Below are 8,529 nucleotides of genomic sequence, written 5' to 3'. Positions count from 1 at the left end.
CTAACTCCAGTAAGATTAGCCCACATCACAAAATCCCAAAACCAGAGATGCTGGCATGGATGTGGAGAAAAGGGAACACTTCTACACTGCTGGTGGGAATGCAAACTAATACGTCTCTTTTGGGAAGATGTTTGGAGAACACTTAGAGAACTAAAAATAGACCTGCCACTTGATCTTATAATTCTTCTACTAGGTATATATCCAGAAGACCAAAAATCACATTACAACAAAGATATTTGTACCAGAATGTTTATTGCAGCACAATTCACAATTGCTAAATCATGGAAGAAGCCCAAGTGCCCATCGATCCATGAATGGATCAATAAATTGTGGTATATGTATACCATGGAATATTATTCAGCCTTAAAGAAAGATGGAGACTTTACCTCCTTCATGTTTACATGGATGGAGCTGGAATATATTCTTAGCAAAGTATCTCAGGAATGGAAGAAAAAGTATCCAATGTACACAGCCCTACTATGAAACTAATTTATAGTTTTCATATGAAAGCTATAGCCCAATTAGAACCCAAGAATATGGGGAAGAGGGAGGGACAGGGAGGGGGGAGGATGAGTGGAGGGAGGATGATCGATGGGACCATACCTATGTTCCATCTTACAAGGGTACATGTGAATCATTCTAAATGTAGAATGTAAATGTCTTAACACAATAGCTAAGAAAATGTCATGAAGGCTATGTTAATCAGTTAGGTGAAAATATTTCAAATTGTATATAAAACCAGCACACTGTACCCCATGACTGCATTAATGTACACAGCTATGATTTAATAAAATAAATAAAGTAGCCTTCACCTCACTTACTTATTTTTATTTTATTCTTTTTTTTACATGTGCATGTGTTTTTTAGGTTTCCACTTTTTGCCTTCACAGATTTAAAAAAGCTTAAAATTTAATAATAATAACAATGTTTAAGATAAGGACCAGAAACAAAAACCTCGTAAAGAACAAATAAAGATATATACATTCAGAAAAGAAATCAGATGATTGCTGCATTGAAATATTAAGCAATAATAATAATGCAAAGCAAGTAACATTCACATTGTCAGATAAGGGTATGTCTATTATAGAATGCTTTGGCTCTGAGGTTCGGTATGGAGTCATCAGGTAACTTCTTATTATTACTTATTTCCAAAGTCTCAAAAAATAGACAACTAATATTTATAAATAAAAGTAAAAAATAATTTCAAAAAACAGAACATGCCAAATCTTATAAACAATAGAAAAAGAAGAAATACTGAAAAAAGACTTCCTTTGGCCACATATATGTGAATGACAAGAGATGACTCATCTCCAGTCATCCGCTTTGGGAGCAGCCACATGGGAATCATTCAGCAGCTGGTCCTGGCTCAGCATGGTCTGAAGGCAGTGGATGGGAGAGGAGCCCTATCTGCGTCATGGTGCCTTCTGAAGGTGCCATCTGGTCCTGCCCATCCAGTTCAGGGTCATCAAGAGGGCTGAGGCCCCAATAGCCACTGTAGACTTTGTGACTGTCACTGACAGTGTCACTGGGCTCCATTGGGCAAATGTAGTCTGTCACTTCATCACATTTCTTATGTTTCCAAAATGTGAAAATCCGAGTTTCCTTGGCCGGACTTTGGCTGTGGTAGTCAGTGGGGCGTAAGTTGGTGAGGTCATTTTGTCTCGCTTTTCTTGTTGCGCCTCAGGACCAATCAGGGCATTGAATTTGGTGGTCAGGTGGCACCTGAGGAGAGTCATCTGTGGTGGGATATTGAGCAGCATAGCCAGGGTGTCCCCAGTGAAGCACGGCTCCAGGGTAATGAGACCTCCGTGGACTCCACTCCCTCAAAGGCTGGGTGCATACTCTGCCAGGTCCACTGAACGCAGCCAGTCCATCACGCTGTGGTTGTACTACTGCACAACTTCTGAAGGAGAAAAGTTACTCTTATCAGCTGGCCACCTATGCAGGCAGTGGGTGCTGCCTTGTTGACATGAAGCATGTGAGCATGTGAATGGCACATTTGACGCTGAGATGATGTAGTTGGCTGGTAACTTTTAAGAAGAATAAATCATTCACAGTTAGGTATTGTCGCACTCGCCCATCAACTCTGGATTCATGAAATTAGTCTTTGGATTGGGGTAAGCCAATATCATCAAGCCACCATGTCACCCAAATGTGGTCTAGCAGTGCAGACCTCTCCTCCTGCTTGGCACTGATGGCTTTCACTGCTAAAATCAGCTTCTTCCTGTGAAGAGGGTGCTTAGTTCTTAGCTCCTTTTCCATGTCCTGAGGGGTAGCTATCAATAATGTGTGGCCAGAAAATACCCACTGCCTGGCAAAGATCACGTACTGAGCCAGGCCAAAGTCCTCCAGCCACACGCACACATGCTCTGTGCTCCACTGGACAAAGGGGGCATTGGCACCACTTTTCTGTCCCTTGGTGTCTCTGGTTCTAGACAGTCTTGGTTCTGCAGTTGCCTGGAGCCCACCTCGTCAAAACTCCGCCATCCCCAGTGCATCAGTGTTGAAATTTCCTGACTGAGTTCTTCAAATGTTCCCCCAAAACTTCTTAATGCTTTCAGGATTCCTTTTACTATCTGGTGTCAGGGGAGACTGGGGACTTGATTCCGTGCCAGATGATGTGGAAGAGAGGTCATCAGCCATGGCAATGTCCTCCCAACCATTTTCAATACATCAAAATCATTTTACTTAATCTGGATACACCTGATATTAAAATTGGAGAAAATATATTATTATAAAGGGGAAATTACAAACATATTTCACTTATAAATGAAGATGCAATATCCTAAACAATGTATTAACAAGTTGAATTAAAAATTAATGTTGAAGTAATGTACTTTGGTCAAAATTAAATCCAATTACTGTGAGAATTAGTCACTCTTTTCTTGCTTATGTCACTTAATTATTGTTTTAAGACATTTATACTCTACTCTTAATAGATTTAACATGTACCCTTGCAATGTGCACCATAGGTGAGGTCCCACTGATTACCCTCTCCATGAAACCTCTCCCCTCCCATCCCCTCCTGCTCCTCTTTCCTCCTTCATCCTGGACTATTGTTGTCTTTTATCTTTCATATGAAAATGTGGGTGATTATATATTGATTTCATAATAGTACTGAGTACATTAGTTACTTTTTCTTACATTCTTGAGATACTTTACTAAGAAGAATATGATCCAGCTCCATCCATGTGAACATGTAAGAGGTAAATCTCCATCTTTTTTAAGGCTGCATAATATTCCCTGGTATATATATATACCACAATTAATTAATCCATTCATGGGTCGATGGGCACTTGGGCTTCTTCTATGACTTGGAAATTATGAATTGGGCTGCAATAAAACATTCTGGTGCCAATATGTTTGTTGTAAAGTGATTTTTGGTCTTCTGGATATTTACTCAGTGGAGGAAATGCAGGATCAAATGGCAGGTCTACTTTTAGTTCCCTAAGTGTTCTCCAAACTTCTTTCTGAAAGGAAAGTATTAGCTTGCATTCCCACCAGCAATGCAGAAGTGTTCCCTTTTCTCCACATCCACACCAACATCCATAGTTTTGGGATTTTGTTATGCTGGCTACTCTTACTGGAGTTAGTTGGTATCACAAAGTGGTTTGATTTTCATTTCTCTGATGATTAAAGATGATGAACATTTTTTCTTGTGTCTGTAGCCTGTGCACCTGTCTTCTTCAGAGAAGCTTCTGTTCAAGTCTCAGGCCTACAATAAAATGGGATCACTTGTTGTTTTCTTATTAATAAGTACGAGTTCTCTGTGGATTCTAGTTACCAGACCTTTGTCAGAAACATAACTTGCAAATATCTTCTCCCACTTTGATGGCTTTCTGCTTCCTTTACTGACTGTGTTCTTGGCTGTGCAGAAGCTTTTTAGTTTGATCAGATCCCATAATATATTTTTGGTGTTGCTTCAATTGCCTGGGGTGTCCTCCTCATAAAATATTCTCCAATTTCAAGTGTTTCCCCTGTACTCTTTCCAAGTATCTTCATAGTGTCATGTCTTAAGTTTAAAACTTTTATCCACTGACAGTCAATTTTTAATGGTTAAAGGTGTGGGTGCAGTTTCAGTCTTCTATAAGTTGCCAGCCAATTCACCCAGCACCATTTGTTAAATAGGGAATCTTTCCCCCAGTTTATGTTTTTGATAAGCTTACCAAAGATCAAATGATGGTAAGTGGCTGAGTTCATCTCTTTGTTCTCTATTCTGTTCCATACACCTACCTCTCTATTTTTGTGCCAGTACTGTGCTGTTTTGATCACTATAGGTTTATAGTATAGCCCGAAGTCTGGTAGGATGATTCCTCTGGATTTGTTTTTATTTCTGAGTAATGTGTTGGTTTTTCGAGGCTTTTTCTGATTCCATATAAAATGAAGTACTATTTTTTCCAGATCTTTATAGTTTGACAACCATGCTCATGGCTGGGAAGAATCAACATTGTTAAAATGTCCATACTACCCAAAGCAATATACAAATTTAATGCAATCCTTATTAAAGCACAGGCACAAGCAGAGTCCAGCACATCCACAGCAGCAGCCCCTCCCCCAGAACGGCTCATGAAACTAGAGCCACACACCCCATCCTCATCCAGGTCAGCATTTTGTCTCCTTTCATGCTCTAGCTGGTATTTTATCCTATAGGGTGACCCAGATGCAGAGCCCAGGCCACTGGCTGAGGAGCATCTCTATGCTGGGGACTTCAGGCTTCCCGACATTCAGCCCTTTTGTGTTCATATTTGGTGATACCTGAGTCTTGCAGTTCTATGTGTTCTGGAAAAAAGAAGGCAAATGCTCCAAGAATGCTTTCTGGGCTGTAATTTTCCTCCAGAACATTGTATCATTTATTTATCATTTCTTCCCCCAATATTTATAGAGTAATACGTTATGGCAATAAATTGTATGGATTTCTGTATTAAATAAAAGTGATGATAACCATTGTCTCATATTGTTTATTAGACTACTGAAATAGTTCTCAAGATGTTAAATGAATTAAATTAAAGCTAAATTAAATTAAATTAAAATTACATGTCCGTTGGTAAATATCTACTAGTGAGTGGGATTGCAGGATCAAGTAATAGGTCTAGTTTTGGTTCTCTGAAGTATCTCTGGATGACTTTCTTTACTCCTTCCTTTCTGCATCCTTGTCTGCATCTGTCACTTTAAGACATTTTTCTTTTTTCTTCTTTTCCAAATCAAAATTTCACTTGTTTTAGAAACACAAGCCAATGAAGTGGAATCTCATCTCATTTTGTGCTTTGAGAATTATTGATATGCAGCATTCTCACTGGAGTTAAGTGATGTCTTAATGTGGCTTTGTATCGCCCAGATCATTTGAGATGTTGAGCATTTTCTCATGTGTTTATTGGTTATTAGTACTTCTTCATTTGCAAAGTTTCTGTTCATGTCTTTTGCCCATTTTTTTTTTTTTGCAGTTTTTTTTTTGGCCGGGGCCAGGTTGGAACCCGCCACCTCTGGTATATGGGGGCAGCACCCTACTCCTTTGAGCCACAGGCACCACCCCTCTTTTGCCCACTTTTTAATGGGGTTTTTCATTTTTTTCTTGCTGACTTACTTGAGCTCTTTGTAGACTATGGTTATCAGCTTTTTCTATCATGTATAGCATGCAGGTATTTTCTCCTGTTCTGTAGGTTATCTATTTGCTCTATTGATTATGCTCTTGGCTGTGCAAAAGGTTTTTAATATCACAAACTCCTATTCAGTAATTTTTGTTGTTGCTGTGATTGCCAGTGGAGTCTTCTTCATGAATTCTTTGTCTATGCTGATATCTAGAAGAGTTTATCCAGCGTTTTCTTTTAGAATCCTTATAGTTTAGTGACTTAGGTTTAAGTCTGTTATCCATTATGAATTAATTTTTGTGAGTGGTGAGAGGTATAGGTCCCTTTTCTAACTTTTACACATGGCTCTCCCAGCTCCATTTATTGAACAGAGATTCTTTTCCCAGTGTATTTTTTGTCTGCTTTGTCAAAGATCAGATGGGAATATGAGAATGGTTTCATATACGGATTCTCAGCTCTGATAGGTCTGTATCTCTACTTGAATGACAATACAAAACTGTTTTGATTACTATTGCCTTGGAGTATGTCCCAAAGTCTGGTAAAGTGATGCTTCAAGATGTCTTCTTATTGTGTGAGTTTGCTTTTGCTATTCAGGGTCTTTTCTGATTCCACATGAAGCGTACAACTATTTTTTCTGGATATGTGATAAATAACTTTAGTATTTTAATGTGGATTGCATTGAATTTGTAAATCACTTTGGCAATATATACATTTTACCAATGTTGATTCTGCCAGTCCTTGAGCATGGTATGTTTTTCCATCTGTTTACATCTTCTGTGATTTTTTTTCTCAGTGTTTTGTAATTCTCTCTATATGATCTTTCACCTCCTTGGTTAAGTGTATTCCAAGATATTTCATTTTCTTTTGTACTGCTATGAATGGTAATGTGTCTTCCATTTTATTTTCAGCTGGACTCTTGTTGGTATAATGCAAGCTACAGATTTTTGTGTATTGATTTTGTAACCAGGGACTTTGCTGAATTTCTTTATCAATTTCAGGAGTCTCTTAGTTGAACTTTGGGGTTTTTCTAGATATAAAATCATACCATGGGCAAAGAGGTAAAGTTTGACCTCTTCTTTCTCCATTTGGCAATGCTCAATTTCCCTCTTTTGTCTGACTGTTTTAGCTAGGACTTCCAGCACCATTTTAAATAGAAATGGTGAAAGTGAACGTCTTGTATGGTTCCAGTTCTAAGAGCAAATGATTTCAATTTTTTGTCAATTCAGTAGGATCTTCGCTGTGAGTTTATCATACATGCAGATGCCTTTTGACATATGTCTCCTCTATACCCATTTTCTTAAGTGTTTTGTTATCAGAAAAAGGTGCTGAATTTTGACAAATGCTTCTTCTGTATTGATTGAGAGGATTGTATGGTTTCTGTTTTTGCATCTACTTATGTGGTGAATTGATTTTATAGATTTGTGTATGTTGAACCAACTTTGAGTGTCTGTGATAAAGCCTACTGGGTTGTGATGAATAATGTTTTGATATGCACCTCGATTTGGTTTGCTAAGATTTTATTGAGAATTTTTGCATCTGAATTCATAAGAGGTATTAGTCTGTAGTTTTGTTGTTGTTGTTGTTGTGTCTTTTCTGGCTTTGGTATCAAGACAATATTTTCTTTGCAGAGTGAGTTGAGGAGGGTCCCTTCCTTCTCAATGTTAAGGAATAATTTCTGCAATACAGGTACAAGTTCTCCTTTGTAGGTTTGGTAGAAGTTAGGTGTGAACCCATTTGGTCTGGGGTTTTATTTGTTGGAATATTTTTTATTGTTGCTTCAATTCTGGTGCTTATTATTGGTCTATTCAGAAGTTCTATTTACTTCTTTTGATTGTATCTTGGGAGGTGGTGTGAATCCCTAAATTTATTCCTTTCATTGACATTTACATCTTTAAGAACATAGAGATTTTTATACTATTTAATGATGATTTTTTTATTCCTGTGGTAGCGGTTATTTCTTTTTTCAACTGCTGGGTTTGGCATAGGTTTGCAATTCCTTTTACAGTTTCTTGACATGATTAATTAGATTTATGTTTTTTGATCTTTCTGTCTTTTGGATGTGGGCATTTAAGACTGAATTTTCCTCTCAGGGTTGCTTTTGCAATATTCCACAGATTTGATCACTTATACGCTCACTATCATTTAGTTCAAAGCATATTTTGATTTCCATCTTTGTCTCTTCCTTGGCCCAAGTATCAAAGGAAAAAAGTCATTTTTATCATAAAGACACTTGCACTCAAATGTTTATAGCAGCACAATTGACAATTGCAAACATGTGGAAGCAACTCGAGTGCCCACTGATACGTGAATGGATTAGTAAAATGTGGTATATGTACCACAGTAGTATATGTGGAATGCTACTCATCCATAAAAAAATGCTGACCTAGTATATTTTATAATAATCTAGTTGGAATTGGAGACCATTCTCCTAAGTGAAGTATGACAAGAATGGAAAAACAAGTGCCACATGTACTTGATAGTAAATTGGAACTAGTTAGTGAGCACTTATGATACCATAGGAACCAGAATGCAATGGAATTCAAGTAAGGAAGAGGAGAAGGAGGGGATGGGTAGATTCACACCTAATGGGTACATCACACACTTTCTGGGTGAATAGGACACTTGTAACTTTGGCTTAAAATATGCTACAACAAACTATGTAAGCAAAATATGTATACCCCCATAATGTTGGAAAATTAAAAAAATTTATGAGATTCCACCTCACACTCATTAGGAAGGCTATCATGAAAACATCAAAAGATAGTAAAAGTTGCTGAGAGTGTGGGAAAAGGGGAACCATTGTATACTTTTGGTGGGATTATATCATAGACTGGTATTCCCCTTATATTCATAGAAAACAGTAAGAAAGTTTCTTAAAATTAAAAATAGAAATCAATGACCAAGGAGTTCCTCTTCTGGATATATAGTCAAAGGAAATAAACTA

General features: G+C 37.7%; 1 pseudogene; it reads right to left on the bottom strand.

Moving 5' to 3' along the window:
- Positions 1-1,304: 1,304 nt before the first annotated feature.
- Positions 1,305-2,502, bottom strand: LOC100945122 (annotated as a pseudogene).
- Positions 2,503-8,529: the final 6,027 nt, after the last annotated feature.

This window comes from Otolemur garnettii, unplaced genomic scaffold (assembly GCF_000181295.1).
Source record: "Otolemur garnettii isolate 467f Iridium unplaced genomic scaffold, OtoGar3 scaffold00264, whole genome shotgun sequence".
Classification (NCBI taxonomy): domain Eukaryota; kingdom Metazoa; phylum Chordata; class Mammalia; order Primates; family Galagidae; genus Otolemur; species Otolemur garnettii.
Note: the sequence above shows the minus strand (reverse complement) of the source record. Positions and strands in the feature narration are given on the sequence as shown.